The sequence below is a fragment of the Vulpes vulpes genome, chromosome 3 (genome assembly GCF_048418805.1).
Source record: "Vulpes vulpes isolate BD-2025 chromosome 3, VulVul3, whole genome shotgun sequence".
Classification (NCBI taxonomy): domain Eukaryota; kingdom Metazoa; phylum Chordata; class Mammalia; order Carnivora; family Canidae; genus Vulpes; species Vulpes vulpes.
The window spans coordinates 9,614,207-9,629,655 of record NC_132782.1 but is presented as its reverse complement, the minus strand read 5'-3'; the positions used below and the strand labels follow the sequence as shown (position 1 = coordinate 9,629,655).

The 15,449-nt window shown below is 33.5% G+C and overlaps 1 long non-coding RNA gene across 1 annotated transcript in view; it reads left to right on the top strand.

Annotated features, from left to right (window-relative positions):
- The first annotated feature begins 1,254 nt into the window (after positions 1 to 1,254).
- LOC140598108 (uncharacterized) overlaps positions 1,255 to 15,449 on the top strand; it is a 50,034-nt gene continuing 35,839 nt past the window's right edge. The window contains exon 1 of the long non-coding RNA XR_012000237.1: positions 1,255 to 1,331. This is a non-coding gene — a long non-coding RNA (uncharacterized lncRNA). The remainder of the gene's footprint in view (positions 1,332 to 15,449) is intronic.

Here is a 15,449-nt window from a genome sequence, read left to right as displayed (position 1 = left end):
AAAACATGATCACATATCTAACACATTTAGAAAATAAATATCTAATACAAATCTTGGCATATTTAGGGTATTGCTAAGTATCCAAAAATTTGAAAGACTGCTCTTTTAATGATATCCTGTGATTCAATTTAAACATTCAGCTTTTATATGATTAGTATTTATACTCAAAACTGGGTAAGTTCTGTATATTTCCTATAAACATGCAGAATAAATATCCTTAGTCAATGGGGAAAGGAAAGAGATGGGCTTCAGAAGAAAAATTGGAGGCTGGCTGTCAGTACATTTTAGCCTAGCACTTTCACTTCTTATAAAAACATTCAAAATACTGCAATACATTCAGAAATATCAAATAAAGTTCAAACTGTTTAAACTTAATTTGCATCATATTACATCAGATCAAGTTTCTAGTTATTTCTTCAATCGATATTTGTAATATGCGTATTTTTTAATAAAGATCCAAGAAATGGACTGAAGCTTTGTTTTTAGTACAAATGTATAATCTGGATTTATTATAAATATGAGCCTAGCAGATATTTAGCATAGATTCGTGTCAGTCAAACCAATGTCACTGTATTGATACTCTTCTTCTAATTGGGAAATGGAATTGAGGTGGCATTTTTATCATGATGTCCTTTGTGGTTGACACGTGTCTGTTCTGAAATATCTTTGTGCATGAATTCGCAGTGCAAATGGGATAATTTGCCTCCAGATAAAGTTATGTTTTAGAAGACTTAAAAAAAAAATCCAAGGAAGGCAGAGATATCTGATAACACCCTCTTTGAGGATGGAGAAAGAAATAAAATACGAAATTGTTAGAAGTTACAGTTTAGAAATATGTACCTGCTTTATTTGTTGTTATGATTAGAGAAGAATGGATTGAATTAATCTTTGAAACAGAACTGTAGCAAAAAATCTAAGTGTCAAACATTAACTGCATTAAAAGAACCCATTATTTGTCTTTTGTTCTCTGTCCTTTTAAAAAAGATAAATGCCTCTCCATTATATTTCATTATCAAAGTTCTGTTTAGAGTCCAATATTTGCAAATTTGACAGGTTAAAATATAAACTAGTCTACAGCTGACACATTTGAGAACTTATGAACTTATCACTCTGCAATCTAGATTTTTATGCCACTCTCTAGATGATTTCTTTTTTTAAAACAAGGATTCTTTCAAGTCTAAACGCCTATAAATTACAAAATTAATGCGCAGTTTGATTCTTCTTCTTATTTTTCTTCCTATTATTTTATTTCAGTCTCTTTTATTCTCTTCAATTAAAAAGAGAGCAAGACAAAAGAAAAGAAGGAAACAGAAATGACCTGAATCCTCAAGGTAAATGAATGCTGTAGATTATGCAAATGAATTGTTGAATCTCTAACTTCTAAACTGGCAATTGGGAAAACAACCTGATAACAGGAAACTCTCCCCCATTTCTAGAGATTAATAAGAATAGTTACACTGTTACTCATTTCAAACCAGTGTTTGTTGTAAAACCGCATTCTTTTGTATGCATCATGAAAGCATAACATGAAAAACATCAAAATGGCCTAATTTTGGAAGCCAAATAGCAAAAATGAAGAAGCCGCTCCCTTTCTCCCCAGTGGTTTGCAATTGAACCCCAGTTTCCTAAAGTTCATCCAACCTAAGGGAAGAAAGAAAACAAGAGAAACAAGGAAAGACGCAGCTATCCTGAAAGAAATGTATTGAAAAAGAAGAGAGAAAATAAAAGCAAAAATTAGTCATGTAAAGATGGAGAGACTGAGCTATAGAAACTGGTCACATAAATAGTCATGAAATGAAAAGTTTCAGATTTGTATTGAAGTAAAAAAAAAAAAAAAACTACTTAGAGAAAGGCCAACAGGCCAGACTAAATAATCCTCGACTTACCGTCCAATTCTGAATCCCATATTAGCTGCAGAGATTTTAATGTAAATATGCCATTACACTGTCATTACAGTGATCAGGCTTCATGGCTCACAGGTCACATCTCAGCCACTGTTAATTTTGCAGGCAAAAGCTTTTTTTCTCTTGAAATGTTAATAACTTTCTATTAGTTAATGTAGCGTGACTAAAATTCAGATTAGATATAATTCATTTTAATATCTGTGACTGGCTATCCTGATCATTTAGCAATGGTTTCCAGCTGAATACAAGATGCTAAATTGGACTCATTTGCATAGCCCTGTTAAAGCAATGCCATTCTAGAAATGTAGGCATCTTCAAATTAATTTAAAAGATTTTTTTTTCTCCTGGTTTTGCTACTAGGATAAAATCTTTAGTTGGCAACTAATTGAAGTTACCATGGGCTGAATACACATCCTTTTCTCTGCCTGTCCTCCCATCCCCCACGACAAAAAGAAACCAAAACACTAGTCAGGAGTGTTAATTGGTGAGTGCAGAAGATACCAGTGCCTCAGAACGTAGGGAGGGCTTAGTTTAGTAACCGTAATGTTAAAATCTGAACAAATCTGAGCTACTGACAAGGTTTGCAACTACCAGGTCTAGAAGAAAATTTAATTCCACCTTTGCAAATCTGTTTTTAACTCTGCACTATGTAGATGCAATGTATCACTACCTGTCCTGGATATGGGGTCTAGTTTGTTCAAGTAGATGATAAAATCTGCTGCTTTCCAAGGAAGCCTGCACCAGGGTGGAAAACACTGTTGTTATTAATCATAGATAGAGTCTGTTCTTTTCTTCCTTTGCATACATAAGACCCATTAATGCTAATGGAAAACACAGACAATACATTCATGCAACATGGGGCAACCAGACCTCTGACTTATCAATGCCAGTTGCTAGACACTCAGACAAACAATCCAGTGAATACACCTGTGGAAGGGATTAGGGATTCTTTGACTGTAACTTGATCCTGTTTTTTAAACTGTATCATAAGTGATGATGTTTTCCCCTTTCAATGAAAATGCAGACAACTTAAAATATTAATCACTTCCCAGTTGTCTCACTTCCCACAAGTCTCAAAAATTTTGTGTAGAGAATAGGTAAATAATCTTATACAATTAGGTCAAAGTTTTGGTTCAGAAACCCTAAAAGATTCCTAGAAAGTTAAAAACTGAAATAAATAATGTTTTAAATGTTTTCTCTCACTTTCATTAATTTAAAAAGCGGTTTGAAATGTTCATTTTCCTTTATGAATGTATTTCATCATTATCCATTCACTTTGGTATAGATGTTTGGCTTTAAGAATTCACATTGTTACTCTCTTTGAAATATGATTTTCAGAAATGAGGGTATAATTATTTTTTACCTCAAAGCAAAAAACAGGTCTCGATACAGATAATGTGTATCAAGGTTTCTTTTTATTTGAATTTGATCATTTCTAGGCTATTTGAGAAAATATGTGAGTCGGAAAACAGTCTGTTTATTGTACTACTCTCCTACACCTTTCTTCTTTCTCATCCTCTTCCTTCGTTTTTTTCCTGGAGCAAAATATCAGATTTTCCTGCTGATGCTTGTAATCTGAAAAGTTAAAGAACTGTTTGTTCACCCCCATCCCCATTTCTCTTGACCTCTCTCCTTGCCCTCAGGAATTTAAGGGGAAGTATAAGATTCAGCTGCTATATGTGTGGGAGAGATAGAGAAACTTTCAAGAAAAAAAGAATCTAGTGGAGATTTTGAATAAACATAGAATTGGCACAATTATTCCCTTCTAAAATTTATGTGATAATTTTCAGTTGTGTTGTTATGTGGTATATAAACCACTAGGCAATAGGCACAAGATGCCAACCAAATAATAAACTTCAATATGACTGGCTATTGGGCAATTGAGGAGCTAGAATGCCAGCTCCTGAAAATACTTCTCCATTTAGTTTTCCCTCAAGAGTCAATGGTTACTGTAGACTAAGTTTGATTGGCATCTTTCATCTCTCAGCCTATAGACATAGTCAGATATGTGTGCCCCTCTCTGAAATTCTTTCTACCAGCTTATCTCTCTCTTTCCCTTCAGGGTTAAACTTCTTGAAAGAGTGACTATTTCTACTTTCTCCTTTTTCTTCACTTCCCAGTATACTTCCCACCTTCATTACAAGCACCCTGCCATTTAGCTTCCTTTCTTCCCAACCCTCCGTTGATACATCTTATGATCTATTATTGACCCAATCACATGCACATCAGTACCTCCATCTCTGGTCTGGTCATTTGGTCAACTGATTGAATGATTAATTCCATCCCAAGGATCTATTTTGGCCCAAGTGTTAGAATAGGTACTGGAGGATATTCAATATGCCTGGCGTATAAAAGCCTGGATATGTAGATCTTGAAAAATTATCCCTGTTGATTTTTTTTAAAGATTCTATTTATTTATTAATGACAGACACAGAGACAGAGGCAGAGACATAGGCAGACGGAGAAGCAGGCTCCACACAAGGAGCCCAGTGGGGGACTTGATACCAGGATCCGGGGATCACGATCTGAGCCAAAGGCAGACGCTTAACTGCTGAGCCACCCATGTGTCCCATTCCTGTTGATTTTGAAGTGGTGCCTATAATCTGGCCACTGTTCCTTAGACATGTTATCTACTTCTAAGGTGTTACCTGTCAGCTATATTGGAGTATCTCCCAAATCTATAGCTTAAACTTGGGGCTCTTTTTTTGACAGTCTAAGCCAAATATCTAGTTGTCTACTGGCTATTTTCATCAGATTGTACCAGTGTCAGATGAAGAGAATAGTGTGCAAACTGGTTCCTCTTCATGGTTCGCCAAAACCTGATTCAGGATAGTAAAGTTTCTCTTGGCATCCAATTCTGAAATGTGGGAGTCAACCTAGAGTTACTGTCTGTATATCCAGCTGGTCACTAAATTATATTAATTATATTTCCCTCATAGGTCTCCAATTTGAACCTTTTTCTCCATTTACTGCATCAGGTCGGGGTTTTATAATTTCTGTCTGGGACTGTTTTTACTATTCAATCTATTTTTAGTGGCCACCTCCACTCCAATTTATCTTCATAGCCAGAACTGTATTTCCACAGTACAGATCTCATTGCTCCTTCTGTTAAGATATTTTAGTGGCCTCTGCACCACTTTTAGGGTTAGAAGTCTCTGTATGGTGAATTTTTCCCTTAATGATTGGCCCCTGACTGGTTGTCCAGCCCTATACCCTGCATTATACACATTTGTACTTTGTGCCCCAATATGAATGAATTATTCCCATTTCTTGGAAGGAGCCATGCTCTTGCTTGCATCTGTGTCTTTGTTCACACTATTTTCCTTTTGCAAGCACTCTTCTCTTGCCACTTTCCCACCTAAGAAATTCTTACTCACTCTTTTTTTTTTATATGTATATTTTTTTTATTGGAGTTCGATTTGCCAACGTATAGTATAACACCCGGTGCTCATCCCGTCATTACTTATTCTTTAGTACTCAGTTCAATTTCTTAACTTTCCTAGCAAGCCTCTCCTCCCTCTCTCATGCCTTTCAGATAGGATTAAGCATGGCCTCTGTGCACCATGGTGTACTGGCTCATACTTGAATATCTCACGATATACCCCCCCCCCACACACACACACACCCCTCATGAGTGTCAGGAGAAGAGGGGAATGTATTGGTACACATTAGACCCTTTATAAACATTTTTGAAAAGTTTTTATTTATTTATTTGAGAGAGACAGAGATAGTGACAGAGATAGCAAGAGAAAGCACGAGCAGGGAAGAGGGAGCCGATGGATATGGGCTTGATCCCAGAACACCGGGACCATGACATGAGCTGAAGGCAGATGCTTCAACTGCAACCAAACCACCCAGGCACCCCTATATATTTTTTAAAGAAATAAATGAATAGTCAACATGCCTGTCTGTCCATCACCAAACATCTAGCATAAAGCAATATTGAGCCCACTTGGTCTTCCTAAAGTTTCAATTCACCAAAAGTACTCTTGACTGATCTTTGAGCATAAAATCTCTCAGGAGCCTAAGGAAAAATTTCACTTTGAAAAGGTTGTATTTCAGACTCGTTCTTGAGATACATTAGTTACTTCTAGCTTTTCCTAAGGTCACCTGGAATTTTTGGTTCCTCCTTTCCATTCTTTCTTCTTTTCTTTTCTTTTTTCAGAAATTTCAAAACTCTTTATGGATTTAGAAAATATTTCTCTGGATAGTGACATTGGTTATTTCCATTTAAAACAGATACTTGGGGATCCCTGGGTGGCTCAGCAGTTTAGCACCTGCCTTCTGCCCAGGCCGTGATCCTAGAGTCCCAGGATCGAGTCCCACATCGGGCTTCCTGCATGGAGCCTTCTTCTCCCTCTGCCTGTGTCTCTGCCTCTCTGTGTGTGTGTCTCTCATGAATAAATAAATAAAATCTGAAATGAAATAAAATAAATAATAAAACAATACTTGACAATAGTTAGCCTGAAATAGATCTTCTAGTTTTCAAAGCCTTATTTTCTGGTAAGTCATTTTATTAAAAAACAAACAAAAAACCAACAACCACAAGATATTTTGAAATACAAAATAGTTTGGAGCAGATTTTAGAACTTCATAATGTACCATAATCTGTGTTTAGTGGCCCTTATAGAAAAATTCCTCATTCACTACCAAAATCTCCACATGCAGAGAAATACAAATGTCTTCCTCCTTTTATTTATTTCAGAATTTCCTAGTTGTAATATACAAATGCAGTCATGTAAATATGCCACACCAACATAAAGCACATAAAAAGATAAAATCTTAGCCTTACCTTCAAAAGGCAACCACAAATTAATAAAACAGTTCTGTTTAAAAAAAAAACCCACAGTCATGTTTTCCAGTTACATAAATCCAGTGGCACCACACTTAGATATTCTAGCAAGGAATAAACTGAGAAAACAAAGGTTAAATAGAGACTATTTTAATAAGGTGAATGCCTTCCAATATCAGAGAAAGAAATCACCTCATAACAGACAAAATCATCTGGTCACTTCAGTATAGTTATTAGTTTATCTGATTATTTTTTACTTTCTGTCTAAATTTTTCATGGCCTAAGTATTAAAGCATGAAAATAAATCTTTTGGCATTTTTATTAAGATATTTTTCCATTTTCCACTATTTGAGGTTGCCTGTGTTGTTAAGAAGACCATTAGGCTGTATCTTCTGCAAATTTTCTTTGTGTACTTTCAATCTACTGATCACTTTTATTCCTCTAAAGTATTGATAACATTTCTAAACATTTTCACAATTAGATGAAATATTAATAGCAGTGTTAGGATCACAAGGAACACGTTGGTTTCAAAATACTCCTGTGAACTAACTTTGTGGGGGCAAACTCCTAGAAGGATGAATAGTTGACTGGATTAAACATTCAATTAATTAGCAGTTATCTGGGAGGAGAAGGTCAAAATTGTGAAGGTAGGGGAACTGGAGAATGGATTTAAAGAAATGAACTATGATGAATCAACTTATATGAATAATTACACCAAACTTGAGTTAATTCCATGGAATATATCAGTACATAGGACAGAGCCATTGGAAAACACTTTATGGTGGTAATTGTTAGGACTTGGTCCTTGATATTAGATACGGAAAGATAAGAAAAGACATTCTGGAAGGTGAAAGCAAAGGGTAACATTGGAATGAGCAATTAGATTTGGAAAAACTTCAGTTCTTCATAGGTCTTACATTAGATGGGATGGAATCAGATAATACAAAATGTGCAGTTACATAAGCAGAGGAATCTGGATTCAAAGCAACAGACAAATATAAACCTCTAGAGACTTATGGAGAGTGGTAACAGGAAGAAGTGGCAGCCATATATGAAGTAGAGGTCCTATTTGTTATCTGATGCTATGTGACAAAATTCCCCCAGATTTAGCAGCTTGGAAGACATTCATTTATTATCTCACAGTTTCTTAGGGCCAGAAATCTGAGATAATCCTAGTTGAGCATTCTCTGGCTCAGATTCTCTCACAAAATGGCAGTCAAGCTATCATCTAGAGCAATAGGCTTCCTGGGACTGGGAAATCTCTTTCTAAGTTTGATCATGTAGCTGTTAGGAAGCCTTTGTTTCTCACTGGCTATTATCTGGAAACCTCCATCCTTTGCCATTAGGGCCTCATAGGCTGTCCAAAAGTTCTCACAACATGGCAGCTGATTTCCACAAGAGGGAGTGATCCTGGAATGGAAGTGAAAATAAGAAATCAAGAAAAAGAGTGTTCCCAAGATGACAGCTGCAATCTTTTTGTAATGTAATATCAGAAGTCACATACCTTCACCTCTTCCATAGTTTACTGGTCACAAGACCAACTCTGGTAATATATGGGAAGGAACTACAAAGTGGTCTAATTGTCAGATGAAAATTATTGGGGTCCATCTTGAAAACTGGCTACCATGGTAGTTGGGTTAGAAAGCAAGCCAAGAGGCTATTAGAATGATCCAGTGAGAACAAGTTGAAGACATGGCAATAAGGATGGAGAGAAAGGGACAGATCTGTGAAATGTTCAGAATACAGGACTATTTAATACTAGTAAGTTTGATACAAGTAGGTCTCAAAAGCTAAAAGAAAACTTCAAGGTTTTGAACTTGGATAATTTTAAGAGTTATCTGGCTACCAATTAATTGGTATAGAAATGGTAGTTTTTAACATGAACATAGCTTGTACTGTAGACCTGTTGAATTTGAGTTGGCAGTTATTTATCTAAATAAAGATACTCTATAGGTATTCTGTACCTTTTAATGGAAAGTGAGAATGATAAAGGCAAATAATATATTGAGTACCATTCATTTTTAATAAGTTGTTTTTTTAAGCCTCACTGCTAAAACACAGAATGTCTGACAAAGAAAATCCTGCAGGAAAAAAAGAAAAAAAAATTCCAAGATGGCTTTAATAAATAAATAAATACGGAAATTCAAATTATTGTTTCATATTATCGGTATTTTATTTTCGATGATTAAAATGTGTAGCGAAATGAGTCACCAATAAATTATCTAGGTTGAGATTTTTTTTAACTACATCCATTTACATGATTCATGTAGTATATGTATCCTCATAAGATTTAAAAGGAGAAAAGATCTATTAATTTATGCCCCCCCCAACACTTTTTGTCAAAAGTGCAAAAAGAATAGGAGAAACAATGGGATTTTTTTCACACTTTATTTTTAGGTGAGAAAACACTTTCTCTACGTTGGCTAATGAAATCAAGTATGTTTCAAAGGCTACACATTTAAGATAATCCTTTAAATATAAAGCCTTATTAATTCATGAAATAATGGATAGTTCCAATGAGAACTTCCAACTTTTTTAATTTTGAAAATTTAAACATTGAGAGCAATTTTGAGATTTATTATTAATATATCGTCACCAGAAACTGGTCTACCTAGGCTCTTTGTGCTGAGAAAAAGAAATACTATATAATGATGCACAATTTAAGCAGAACAAAACAATTAAAAACAAGTACTCACTAAGAATACTTTTTGCGAAGTCATTTCCCTAAGTCAAGTATGACTCTAAAAGTCCTAGTTTACATAATCCTACATTACTCATTAATTTGTACTAAAACTAATGTCCTCAATATTTTTTCATTTCAGTCTTTTATCTACAAAGTAGCTGGAATGATTAAAACGAAACAAAACAACAGTGAGATTATGTAATGCCATTAATATCATTCCATGACTTTCACTTTTTCTTAAAATCAAATTTCTTATTATAGCCTACAAGGCCCAGTAGGCCGAATTCCTTTTCTCACTAATCCTTCTCCTCATCTTTAACTAGCCTTCAGTTATGCTGGATTCCTTTCAGTTCACAGACCAAGATGAAATCTTTCCCACTTTACAGACCCTTTATATTCTGCATCCTATTCCTGGAAGGTTAAGTCCAATTTTTCACCAGCACGGCTTTTCCTCATTTTAAAAGTCTCAGCTTAAAAGATAGATTCTCAGATAAAATTTCTTGGCCAAGTAATTCCTCCTTGCACACTTACCCCCGTACTACTTATCAAAGCATCTTGATAGGAACTTTTTAGCTTGCAATTCCATTGAGTGTATATGAACTCATGGATTTATATACACATGCATACATATGCACACACATACATATGTGTATATGTATATATGTGTAAAAGTATGTTTTTATGTGTCTACGTCTCACCATATGTCTATATGTATGTGTGTATGTATACTTTATTAAGGAAATATATATTCCAAAAATATACAAATACTGTGATCAATGAAACACATCCATGAATCCAGATCACACTATAGAACATTATGTGGATGCCAGCCAGCCTTGCTCGAGACAGCTACAAGTACCTATCAAACTTCCCACCAGCTCCCCACAAAGATAACATATGATATTATAACTTTTATCACAATAGATTAACCTCTTTTGAACATTATATATGTATGTACTCTTTTGTGTCTAAATTCTCCACTCAACATTTTGTTTGTGATTCATCCATTTAGTTAAAGTTTGTTCATTCTCATTGTTGAGTAGTTTTCCATTAAACTGGATGTGACAATTAGAGTTATCCATTCTACTCCTGATGAATAATGCTGCTTGAACATTGTTGCATGTGTCTTGGTGCATGTATATGTGCAATTTGGGGGGTAATGCAGTTGCTATGTATAGGGTATGCACATACGTAGCTTTAGTAGACACTCTCAGTGGATTTCTAGAATGTTTGCATGTGTGTATAAGCAGCATCAGTGTTTCAGTTGTTATATATCCTTATCAACACTTGGTACTGTTATTATTTTATTGTTGGTTTTCTGGTATGCGTGCATGTATATTGATAAGTAGTTTTGATTTTAATTTCCATTGTCTTAATGTCTAATATTAAAGATTTTTTTGTTATATTCACTATTTTGGGGGGTATACCTTATAGAAATGTCTATTCATGGCTTTTTCCCATTTTTAACTTGGTTGCCCATTTTTTTCTTATTTGATCTGAGATTTAAATATATGTATTTAAATATATGTGCATATATACAATGTGTATATTCTGTGCATTTATCCTTTGTTATCGATACATAATTACATATATTTTTCCTACTTGAAAATCTGCTTTTTCACTCTCATAATGATATATTTGCTGGTCAATTGTTCTTAATTTTAATGAAGTCCAAACTTATCTTTCCTTTTTGGTTATTTTCTCTGTGACATATTTAAGAAGACTTTACCTAGGTCAAATCGTAAAGATATTCTTCTCTGCCATCTTTTTCTAGTTTATTACTTTGTTCTCCATATCTAGTTTTATGATCCACCTGGAATGTATTTTGGTACTGTGAAATAAAGGTCAAGATCTATACCTATATCGTCTATATCTATATCTATCTATATCTATTTCTATATACGTATCCTTTTTCTCTTTTGCACATCCAAATACTTTTGCATCTTCCACTCCACTCTGCAGTGCTTGTTGTAAATCAGGTGACTATGTAAATGCATTTGATTCTAGGCTCCATGCTCTTATACTATTTTAATAATGCACATTTTAATTTCTGTGTTTTTAAAATAAATCCTGGTGTCTGATAATGTAGATCCAAAAGCTTTGTTCTTTAACATTCATTTCCTTTGCTATTTTTGGCCCCTTGCATTTCCATAAAAATCGGCTTGTCAATTTTCATTTAATCACCTTTTGGATTTTGATTGCATTGAATTTACAGTTTAATTTTAGGGAGATTTGGCATCTTTACAATATTGAAATGTCTGATCATGAACATGGCATTCATTACAGAATGAGCCATCAGCCCTTTACCTTTGCTTGCCTGCAAGAAATAACTTAAACTGACAATGTTGTTGGGTGTTGCCCATCATTCCAAACTGAGTGAGACCTCTTTGACTGGCAGAAGCTGTTGGTTCTCATGGCTCACCTTGTTGTGGCTCACCAACAAATTTGGAAGTGGAGGGGTATTGGAAGCTGATCCAAGATAGAATCACAAATTTCCATTCTTCTTTCTCAAATCCCAGCATCATTCATGCATAAATGCTTCTCAGATTATTGTGTACATTTATGTACCTTCCAGAGCCTTAAAACATTTGCCTTTTGCTAATTCCATAGGGCTTTAGAAACATTTTGGGAGAAATGAGTTTGTCTCAATTATTGTCAAAAGTCCTAAATAACGATTTGTTCCCCAGGAAGTGGCCTGCTTAACTGAAATAGTCCAACCTGTTGTCATAATGTTATTCATGAAAGCCTATGATTACATTTGTAATACTTGCAACATCTATATCCATGTCCCTCTCTATACGGTATTTTTTTTTTAATCAAGACTTTCTAGGAGTTTACAAATTTTATGGTTATTTTAAAATAACAAACCTTTGGCTTTGTTGATTTTTCCATTGCACATTTGTTTTCTATTTAGTTAATTTTTACTAGGTTTTTTTTTTTTTTTTTTGCTATTACCTTGTGTTTACTTAACTTTTTCTGGCTTATTGAAAATCATATTCAGATAATTTATTTTATACATTTCTTCTTTTATAATATACATTTAGGTAATAGATTTTCTGTAAGTAAAGGTTCAGCTGTAATCCACATATTTTGAATACAATATCTTCACTAATATATAATATATCCAATATATATATAATATATCCAATATATATAATATATAATGTCATAAATATTAAGTGATATATATGAATATAATATATTCACTAATATATATCACTATCTCACTATCACATATCATAGATCATTACTACATATCATAAAATATATATTTAATTTCCATAGTGACTTCTTTGAGCCCCGAATTATTTACTATTTTATTTGCCCAATTACCTAATCTGGGGGGATTGTCTAGTATTGTTTGTAATTGATATATATCTTAATTTCACTGTGCTCAGGAAAAAAAGTGTTCAGAGTTACTTTGTGTTCCAGAACAAAGTCAATTTGTTAAATATTCTAAGTAAACTTAAAAAAAAATGGGTACTCTGTCATTTTGAAAAGCTTCTATATATTAATTTTTTGTTTGCCTGTTCCATACTTTACTGAGAGTAAATCTCAAACTATGACTGTGGAATTTTTGGTTCTTCTGTTTCTGCAAGTTTTTGCTTTTTATACATTGAGGCTTTCCTATTAATGCATATAAAGTTAGGATTTTTATATCTTCACATGAATTGACCCCTTAATTATTAAAAAGTGTTTCTCTTAATCTCTAGTTATACTTTTTTATTTTAAATCTACTTTATTAAAACAGCTGCTCACCTTTGTTTTGTTTTGAATTGTTTTTCTTTTACTTCCAACATGTCTGTTCTCTTATATAAAAAGATATCAACAGCATATAGTTGTGTTGAATTTCTTGTCTGGGCTGATTCTCTTTGATTTGAATGTGTATATATATATATATATATTGGTCATTTACATTCAAACTGATTGTGTATTTTGAGTGGCTTAAATCTATCTTATTTTTTCTTTTCTTTTTTGCCTGTTTATTAACCAAGTAGTTTTTATTATATAATCTTTCTCCTTTGTTAGATTTTTATTTACACACTCTTTTATTGATCTTTTAGTAGTTATTCAAGAAATTATAGTATACACATTTAAGAATCTATCTTAAATTATTACTTTTGCCACTTCCCAGAAAATGCAAAGGCTTTAGAATATTTCATCTCCATTTTCCTGCTTTATTTCTGCATTCATTTAAAAACTCCACCATCTTTTATTGTTGTTTAAAGTAGAACTTGGCAAAGTAGGACTCATGGGCCAAATCCTGCCCCAGTACCTAATTGTTAGTCTGTTTTAATCTGTGAATTGAATTTGGTTTTTACATTTGTAAATGGCTGAAAAAAAAAAAACAGCATTTTAAGATATGTGAAAATAATATGAAATTTAAATTTTGTGTCCATAAAGAAAATTTTATTGAAAAATAGCCACACTCATTCATTATGTTTCCTATGGCTGCTGTCCTAGCACAGCAGGAAGGTTGGCAGCCATTGTGATAGAGATCATTCATGGTGTTCCCACTACTTTGCACTGCTGCTTTGTGCACTAAAAATCTCAGTGATGCAGCTCTAACTCATCAGAGTTTCAAGTGTCATACATATTGCTGTGCTGCAATATCTTATTTTACTTTTTTATACCAGTGCACCATGTATACAAATGGATTTTGTGTATACACACACACACACACACACACACACACACACGACCACCATGGCAAAAGAAAAAGGAAAAAAGTAGTCTTTGAGTATCACACTTTTGAGACACAGTGGAGTATGGTTTGTTTTGTCATCAAATTAGATGACAAAGTATTGTGGCTTTTAGCATTAACAGTATGGCTGTACTAAAAATTTACAATATACATCAACATTCCCAGACTAAGCACTCAACACAACAATCACAACTCACAGGAAAGCAACAGTAAGAAAAATCAGAAAATTTAGTATGAAATATCTTTCAAAGAAGAATTTCTTCTTTGAAATAAAAAATGAGTCTACAACCAGAGTAAGTTGTTGAGAGGCTCATTTGTTAGCCAAACACTGCATAAGTATTGTGAACTGGCAGCAATTTCATTTTGATGTCTTAAAGATGTCATTTCTTTTCTGCTGGATTTCATTTGTGTTGAAAGTGAAATATTTTTATTATCATTTCTTTGCAGGCAATGTCTTTTTTTAAACTTGCTTTTAAGAATTCCTCTTTGTCCTTGATTTTAACTTTTAATACTATATAACTAGGTGTGATTTTGTTTGTTTGTTTGTAATTATCCTTCTTAAAGTTAGTAGACCTTCTTGTATCTATTTGAAAAACTCTTACCCCGTGTCTCTTGAAATATTGCTCTCACTTCTTTATTGCTTTTCTCCTTCTTGGACTCCAGCTACACATATGTTAGACCTTTTCTTCAAACACAATGTCTTTTATGCTATTTTACATCTATTTCATTCCTTTTTCCTTTAGTGTTTCCTTCTGGATTTTCTATTTAGCTCCACTGTTATTAAATTCATATATTGACATCTTAATTTTAGTTGTGTGGTATTTTGTGAGGCTTTTTGTTTTTGTTTTTTATTTTTAGAATTTCTAATGATTCTTACTGTAGGTTTACTTTCTATGGTGAAATTTTCCATCTTTTCATCATAGTATTGTTTATACATATTAATAATAGTATCATTGACTTCTATTATCCTTGATGTGAATTGGCAAATGCTTTAAAAAGAAAACGTGATGATAAATGTTAGGGTCACCTCAATGATTTTCCATTTTCTTAGGAAAATAGTTTTCTAAAGTTCTGGTTGCCTTGGTTATTTTCCATTGTTTTTAAAATAGTGTTGTATCTTTCTTTGTCTCTTTCTTTCTGTGTTTTACTCAACTTCTATAGCTTTACTCAGGATGATAATCTGAAATAAGCTGCACAAAAAAATTCCCCAAAACAAAATACACCCCCACCCCCAAAATTAGCCCTTTTACTGGCCCATAGTTTTATTTCAACAAACATTTTCAACTGAAATAATTAATGTACTAAATGCTGAGTTTGTGCTAAAAATCTCAGAATGAATATTTCAATTGTACTAGAACTTAGGAC